An 8,126-nucleotide genomic window follows, 5' to 3' on the forward strand; every position below is an offset into this window, starting at 1 on the left:
TCTCTCTCTCTCTCTTTAATGTAGACCTTGTTTGCTTAGCATCTCTGAAGAAGCTCATGTTATTTTTGTCACCTAGAGTCTTCTGTAGCAGTTAATGTAATACATACAAATCTCTATTTGACCACATCTTTGAGGATGTCAAGAACGCCTGGCCAGCTGGCAGCTTACGGAGTTTGTACGGTGGCAGGAGCCTGGCCCGAGGATCTCCCCACAGTTACGGGCTCCTCCTGGAGGGGATTTCAGTAATGCGCTCTAATCAGCTTAAGGAGTTAATTAAACAGCTGTCACTTAGCTCCTTAATTCTGAAACTTGATGCTAAATAAGATTTGAAATTAGTTATGCAAAACTGAGCGGTGCTTTTGTGATACCAGTTTCTTCAGGTGGCACAGAATAAAGGAAGCATCGTTCCCAGACAGCGGGGGCCGCGGGGTGACCCTGGAGAAATGGACCAGGGTCCTGGGAAAATACTTGCCCTGCTGGGGAGTGCGGGCAACCAGGCAAGAGTTCAAAATCTCACCCTTTTTATCCAAAAGGGACCTCACGGTGAGGGGTGATTATCATCTACCAGGACAGAAGTCCCCAGCTGGAGCCTATAGGTCAACGCACCCTGTAAATGTGTTTTGTTCGGAGTTCTTGGTGATTTTGCAAAAGGTGAGCCAAATGTGAAAATCGGGAGCTTTCACCTAAAAATATCTATTCTTGGCTTCTCTCAAAAAAATCAGGAAACGTGCAAATCTGGGTTTGTTCCTGTAAGGCAACACTCAGTACAGCTAAAGTTGTCTACTTCTGGTTGAGCGTGTGATCCTGGCTCACCTGGTTGTGGATGAAATCAGAGTTTCGGTGCCATGACCCAGGATACGTGTCTTGGCCAGGATGCGGGGGCGGTGTAGACAGGAGCAGGCCGTATGAGAATTGCCCCGTCCCGTGACATGCCTGTGTGTCCTTACCTGGTAGCTCTGAAAATTCCCATGAGAAAGGTGCAAATGAGCAGAAAAGCTCAAGGTCCAAGCTGCATTGCCCTGGGGTCCTGCCCCGAGGTCCCTCCAGAAATAAACCTGATGCAGATTTGCATGAGGAATGAATGCCGCCAAGAGCTCATGATTCTCTCTGTCATTCTTCTCTCCCATCGTGAGCCATGTGCACCGGGCACTGAACAGAGCTCACGACCCAGGACAGCAGAGCCCTGGCTCGTCCTGGAGTGAACGCGGCCAGTGAGAATGATAGGCGATCAGCATCGCCCTTGAAAACTCCTCAGACGTCTCAAAAAACACTGTCTCTCGGCCTCAAAACCTCCGCTTTTCCTTCAGCGTTGAAATAGAATATCGCTCCTTGGTTGAGCAGCCAGTGGAGTGGCTTATGCTTGGGGAACCTGTGTGCGAAAAATACACCTCGAATGCTCAGGTTCCTGTCAGTGCTGGTAGATGCCCACCCTGGGGCTGGCATGGGTTCCTGCCAGCCCCCGTGGTCTCGGTCCAGGACAGCACCCGGTTATGTGTCCCGGCCTCTCCCCTTCCCTCACTCCCTGCTTCTCTCCTTCCCTCTCTCGATTTTTTCTCTTGCCAAGAACATACTGAATTCCTTACAAGTCACTGCATGCCTTACGATACTACTAATAGTAACCAACCTTATTGAAAAATTGGTAATGCCAAGCACTGTTTGAACACTTGGCATGCATTAACCTACCTCCCCTCACAAGAACTGTCCGATGCAGATGCTTTCCTTTCCAGACGAGGAAAACGAGGGACAAGCGTTTCAGCAACTCGCAGAGTCACATGACTAGCAAGTTGCAAAGCTGGGGGGGTTTGCACCCGGGCTGCCTGATTCCAGAGCCTTGTGGGGACACATGACCAGGCTCCTACCAGATTCCATTTAGATCTTCTAAGACAAGGGAAGTTGGCCCCAAGAGGGTGCCAAGCGGGCGCTCANGGGTTTGCACCCGGGCTGCCTGATTCCAGAGCCTTGTGGGGACACATGACCAGGTTCCTACCAGATTCCATTTAGATCTTCTAAGACAAGGGAAGTTGGCCCCAAGAGGGTGCCAAGCGGGCGCTCACAGTGTTCAGGCTGGGCTCCCTTGCCCGGCTCCTGCTTCCGGACTACGTGGCTGGAAGAAATCCTGAGGTCAGGTGGAGTGGACAGTCACAACATTGCCAATACGTGCTTTTTTTACTGCCTGCCAGTCGTGGTTCTAAGTGCCTTTCACATACGCAGTCCTCACTTCCAGCCAGTAACATGGAAACGTTTACAGTCCCCGTTGTAGAAATAAGGAGACTGAGGCACGGTGCAGTCCCCATGCCTCGGTCGTGGACCTAGTAGGTATGGAAAATCGGGTTCCACGTCACACCATCTGGCTCTGAGCCAGGGTTCCTCACTCTAGGCTCTGCTGCCTCTGTATTAATTTATCGTATATAATATCTCTAATAAACTGGAAACAATAACACTGATTATTTCCACCTGGAGGCATTAAGAAAGATGTAGCATTCGAGTTGGGCCTTGAGCTTATTACCTTAGGATCATTTTTAACAGGAAGCTCCACTGGCATAAAAAACTACAATGTAGGAATGTACGTATACTTAGTTTCCAAGGGCACCTGTACCGTGTACAGCCAGCCGGCTCTACTGGCGTCTGCTGGACTCAGCAGAGCCTGTAACTGCTGCCAACAGGAAGGAAGTCAAGGATTTCCCTCCTGCTTCTGCATTTTAAAAAATTCTCCTGTCCTTTGGTGCGTATATTTATTAATACAAGCCCTGAATCTAGTAAAGGAAAAGCAGAAGAAGGGGTGATCAGTAACGCCTGGACAGAGAAATAGGAGGAAAAGAGATGGACTCCTAGGACACGATTCCGCCCAATTCTCATGGTTGCCCCCACGCCCCCAGGGGACATTTGGAGAAGCCCGGAGACATTTTCCGTTTTCACAGCTGCAAGGAGGCCATTATTGGCATGTAGTGGGCTGAGTCCAGGGATACTGGTAAATATATAAAGTGCACACAATAGCCCGATAACAAGGAATTATCTGGCCCCAAACGTCAGTATCCTGGGGGCTGAGGAACCGTTCCACGGTGAACTACGTGTGTGTGAGTATCAGAGATCCCTTACCAGTTTCCAGCTTCTAGATTCGACCTTTGTACAAAGCGTGGGAGGCTTCATGATATTTCAGGACACAGTGCAGATGTTATCAACATTGAGAGCATAAAGTACAGGTAGGAATGAGAAAAGTTGGAGAGTCAGGGTGGCAGGAAGAATGGACGGGAGTTGGAGCTGGGCTTATATGGTGCATGCGGGTTTCAGGTGTCTGTGGCTGTGCCAGGGGACACGCTGTGGCCGTGCCCCTGTAGCCACATATGTTTCTGTCAGGGTTCTAGGGGTCAATGGGACTCAGCTCGGGGGCTTCTGCTGGGGTGGGGAGTCCTCTCAAAGGCTCCCTTATGGACACATCTGGGGGGTGGGCGCCAGATTTCAGCCGTGGCCGTGGACCAGACCACCTGCGCTGGCCCCTCCATGTGTCTGGGCTTTTGTGCACCTTGGTGGCTGAGTCCTGAGAGCAAGCATCGCCGGGGAGAAAACCCGGCAGAAGCTAGATCACCTTCTGTGGCCCAGCCTCCCAAGGAACACAGCCTCGCCTGCACACCATTCTTGATGCAGGCGTGAGTCCCCGAGGCCAGCGTGTACTGAGGGCTGGGGCCACCAGAGCTCCCACCACGGCACAGGAGAGTGTCAAAGCCTCCGCGGACACAGGCACTCAGGAATCAACACATCATCTCTTGATTAGAGGTTTATATGCTTAAGTGACAAAGCCAGTGGAGGGACCAAAATGGCCATCTAATTACATTGGTTGAGAAAGGAAAGAGAGAGGAGATTTCAGCTGTCATGCCAGAAAACCAGATAATGGCTGAGCCGGCTGTATCAAGAAAGTGTAGTTGAGATGGATGCAAAGACTTCCTTATGGTTAGATGAATCAAAAGTGCCTGTGGGGAGCAGAATAGGGATAAGGAATGGGGATCAAGATGGCCTTTTGCAGCATTTTACGATAAACCTTTTCACAAACCTAGTATTTTAACAATGAGGTTGCTTGACCCTGATAAAATTTTTTAATTCACATAGAAAGAAGAAGCACCATGCATCTGGCTCGTTATCTATGGCCTCCAGAAGACAGCCTGCTGGTGGAAGGCACGTGCTGTCGCCAGCCTCGTGTGGGCTCGGCAGCGTGGCCTCTCGCAGCATTCCCGTGGGTGGGAGGGTAACTGTATTTTCCCTGGTATGGCTGCTGACATGCAGCGATTCTCCGTACTGTACACAGCCACGAGCTGAGGGAAGACGCACTTTTGAAAACAGAGTGGTCTCTGAATTCGCTTGCAGTGTAGGCCACATCAGTAGCACACAGGTGCTCACTTTGGGCTAAAACTGCAACGACGCACAGAAGCTTCGCCTGGCCTTTGTGCCAGGATGACACACCGATTTGTGAAGCATCCCGTATTTTTAAAAAACACAAATAAAGGTAAAATAAACGACGCACACAAGTTATTTATGCAGTATTACGGCTGGGGAGATGTCGTATTTCTGGGGCGCTGGGTGAGCTCTTCTGTTTTATGGGGTATGAATGAGAAACCGCAGCCCACCGTCTGCCAAGTGTTTGTTGGTCACTGGGGGCAGAGGCTGGGATAACAGGGCATGAACAAACGAGCAAAAGACAAGGACAGGGTGACGAGTCATTGCCGCATTCATAAGGTTACTGATCTTTGTTGGGAAATGAATTGAAGCCTTAGGAAATTAACCACAGTTGAGAAATCACAGTGAGGGAGAGAGAAGCTGTGGAGATGTTTGGTCTCCACACCGAGTTGGGCTGCTCTGCCCAAGCACATTACAACAGAAAGCGGGAGAGTGAGGGCCAGCCATGCAGCATGCAGTGGAAATCTTGTTGGCCTCTCATACCTGAGCGGCCTGTTTTGGCTTGGGGCAGAGTTCAGAATTTAATGAATATTTTTATTGTTTGGAAACTGAAGCTGGGGCCTGGAAAATATGGGGGTGCAAATGGCATATTTCCTGAGCCTGCCTCTCTTTGCCGTAAACCGGAATGCACGCACACGGCACACCTGTCGGCATCCAGACCGATCGGCCAGGAGTCTCTTCTGATTGGTCAGCACTCATGCCGTAACAGCTGCTTTAGGATTCCGGCCCCCATAGTTTAAATATCACCTCTGAGTGTGACGTAATTTGACAGAAGGAAAAAAAATCATTTTTATACCAGATATGAGCATCCGTCTTTAACTGCGTGGAATACGGTTTTAATATGAAAACTGGTTTCTTGCGTCTTGACATCTGATGTCCTAGAATTCCATCTGCAGCCGACAGGGAGTCATAAGGTGCCACTTCTTTGTGTTGTTGGACGTGGGTCAGGAGCAGAAGGTAGATTATGGAGAATTAATCGACTTAGCAGAATAGGCCTTTTTTGTACTTAAACATGGGGAAGGTGGCAGAGCGTGTCGTGTTGATAGAGGTCAGGGAAGACTCCCATGTGTAGGTGCCCAAAGGTATTCCTCTGTGTTCTTACAGCCCCGTGCTGTGTGAATCTCATGCTCTCTGAGTAAACTCCAAAAATCTGTTTTATTCAGCCTCCCCGGCGGAGAACAGAGTGTCCCTGAGGGTTTAGGGTTGTGATTCGTCTCTGCCGATTAGATGCACCTGTGTGGTGCTTTCTCTCCGATGCGGGGAAGAGGGAGTCTATGGGATTTGGGGAGCGGCAACAAGGATCTAAGACAATCTGCCTGACTTCCCCGCGTCCCAACTGGGGCAGAAGCAGCAAGTCCACGGTGGACCCACTGAGTGGTTCCAGACCCTGATCTTGGGAGGTCGGCCGGACTCTGTTTCTTCAGCCCTGTCCACAATGCCGAGTCCTCCGCAAATCCCTTCCTGCTGAAATGAGCGAGAGCGGATTCTGTTGTCTGCAACTCAGATCCTTGACTCAACGGGGTATCTCTCAAAACTGAGTGTGGTTTCCAACATATTCTAGAGTAAGGACTAGATACGTGAGAAATGGAGCACATATTCTATGCAACAAATATATTCGCAATACGGGAAGTTGCCAAGGAATCAGGAGGGAGTAACGACGTTGCAGATCGCAGGGAGATGTAGAACGTGCTTGCTCCCAGAGCCTTGCAGCGTAGCTCCCTGATGGTGTCTAGCCTGTCCGTGTGGCTCCTTGATGCAGGACCTCTCTGTCCTTATTCCCCGAGGACCTGGGCGGATGCTGGTGGAGCATTTGATAGGGTCTTGTTACGTGAGTGTTCAGTTTCTCCGAGGATTGTAAGCAGATGAGAAGAAGCATTATTTCCGAAACCTGCTGTTTGAATTACTGTAAACTTCTGGCCACGGGTCTCCAGGCAAACAAGAATGCCTAGGCATGTTCCTTTGTTAGAAAATAAGCACAGTACTCGCTCCAGATTTTATCAGGGGGCATTCTCTCCTGACATGCGAGAACTTTATAACCACCCAAGTCCTTCCTGGAGCTGCTGTCTCCAGGGTCCTGCCCCGTGCCTTTCACCCTCTTCCAGCCTGGATGGTTCCCTGACCCAGCCTATCTCCAGTGACACCAGACCACTTTCCACATTTTCCTCCGGGGCTTCTCTGACACCCTGGGAGCCCTGCCAAGGGTGGTGTTGACACCCCCGGGGGAGCGCATGCTTCCAGCCTGTAGTCGGACAATTCTGGGAAGCCAGGCCTCTGGAGACGCTAGCTCCCGGGGTCTCAGCTGCAGGCTGGACAACACCAGCTCGTGTGGGCTTTTCCCCCTTCCCACGCCTCAACTCCACTCCCACCCATTGCAAATAAATTAACACCACCTAGAGCCGGTCCTTGGCTCTATTTTCAGGGAGATTCAGAGTAATGCAATATCCAATTTGCAAGTTGGCCAACTGAGGTTGATAATTGTTCAGAAATACTAAGTCTGCATCTCAATGAGAATTTGAAGGAAACCCTTTGAACCACCTTCCTGGTCATCTTTATTAATTAGGGTTCCTTGTAAGCAAAAGAAATTGATTCTGGTTAAGTTTGGATTTTTTTTAAACTACTTTTGAGGTATGGTTGACATATACAAAACTGTGCATGCTTAGTGTATATAACTCAGTGAGTTTGGGGATCAGTTTACACCTCCATGAAACTAGCCCCTCTCTGGAGGCCACAGATGTTAGCATCACCTTACAAAATTTCCCTTATTATAATTACTGTGTGTGTGTGTGTGTGTGTGTGTGTGTTGAGAACACTTGACATGAGAGCCACCCTCTAAAAAGGAGTTCAGAGAAAGAATATGGGCTCGCTCTCCCAGAGAATGGATGGCACAGAGAAAAGGCAGGAACCGGGCCCTACATGGAAATGCAGATAACAGGGAAGTGACAGGTTTTCAGGCGCTGCTGACAGGGAATGAGATCCCAGCATCCAAAGCTCCTGTCCACTCCCCTCGAGTGGAATTCCCATCCTGGGTGAGTGGAGAGGCTGACCCCGTGGCCTCGGGGATGCCTGCCACCTCCCAGAGGAGAGGGGGGAGGGTTGCTGTGTCTGTCTGTCCAAAGAGAAGCAATGCCTTCCCCAAAGGATTCTGATGTGCTGTTATAGAGAAGAGGTTGGGCAGACAAAAACAGAACCTTCCATCCCAGAGACTCAGAATAAACAGTGTTGTTAGGAAATGTGCCGCAGTGCTTCCCTGAAGTCCTGCCTGGGGGCGAGCTTGCACCCCTTCTCGTGTCCTCCTTAGCGGCCTCTGTAGGAAATGCTTCCTTTGTGTGGCTCTGAGTAAAACAAGTTACCAGGTAACTCTACTCCCCCCCCCCGGAATGCCCATCTTCCCATTTCCTCTCTCGGGGAGCAAGTGGTGTGAAGTCTGGGCGTGGGGGCCCCATGTCCTGGGGACCCTCACCGATGCTGACCTGGCGCCAGCTTCCCACGCCACGGGGAGGAGCAGCCACCCCGTCTGAGCCCCGCGGTGTTCGTTTAATGGCCCGTTTGCCCTCGTCTGCCCCCTCCCGTGGGATGCTCGAAGCTTGCCTGGGACGCTCCTGTTAGGACGGGGCAGCGATGCCGCGAACACCGTATTTATTTTTATTCCTTCCAATCTTCCTCATCTAGGTCAACACACG

At 50.5% G+C, this 8,126-nt stretch overlaps 1 protein-coding gene and 1 non-coding gene across 2 annotated transcripts in view; both read left to right on the top strand.

Annotated features, from left to right (window-relative positions):
* The window catches only part of TMEM132D (transmembrane protein 132D), a 540,026-nt gene that overhangs the window by 436,570 nt on the left and 95,330 nt on the right, over window positions 1-8,126 (top strand). The gene's annotated exons all lie outside the window — the stretch shown is intronic.
* LOC117795383 lies at window positions 4,370-4,478 on the top strand. Its single transcript, XR_004619348.1, has one exon. It is a non-coding gene; the product is annotated as a U6 spliceosomal RNA (small nuclear RNA).

This window comes from Ailuropoda melanoleuca, chromosome 12, assembly GCF_002007445.2.
Source record: "Ailuropoda melanoleuca isolate Jingjing chromosome 12, ASM200744v2, whole genome shotgun sequence".
NCBI lineage: Eukaryota > Metazoa > Chordata > Mammalia > Carnivora > Ursidae > Ailuropoda > Ailuropoda melanoleuca.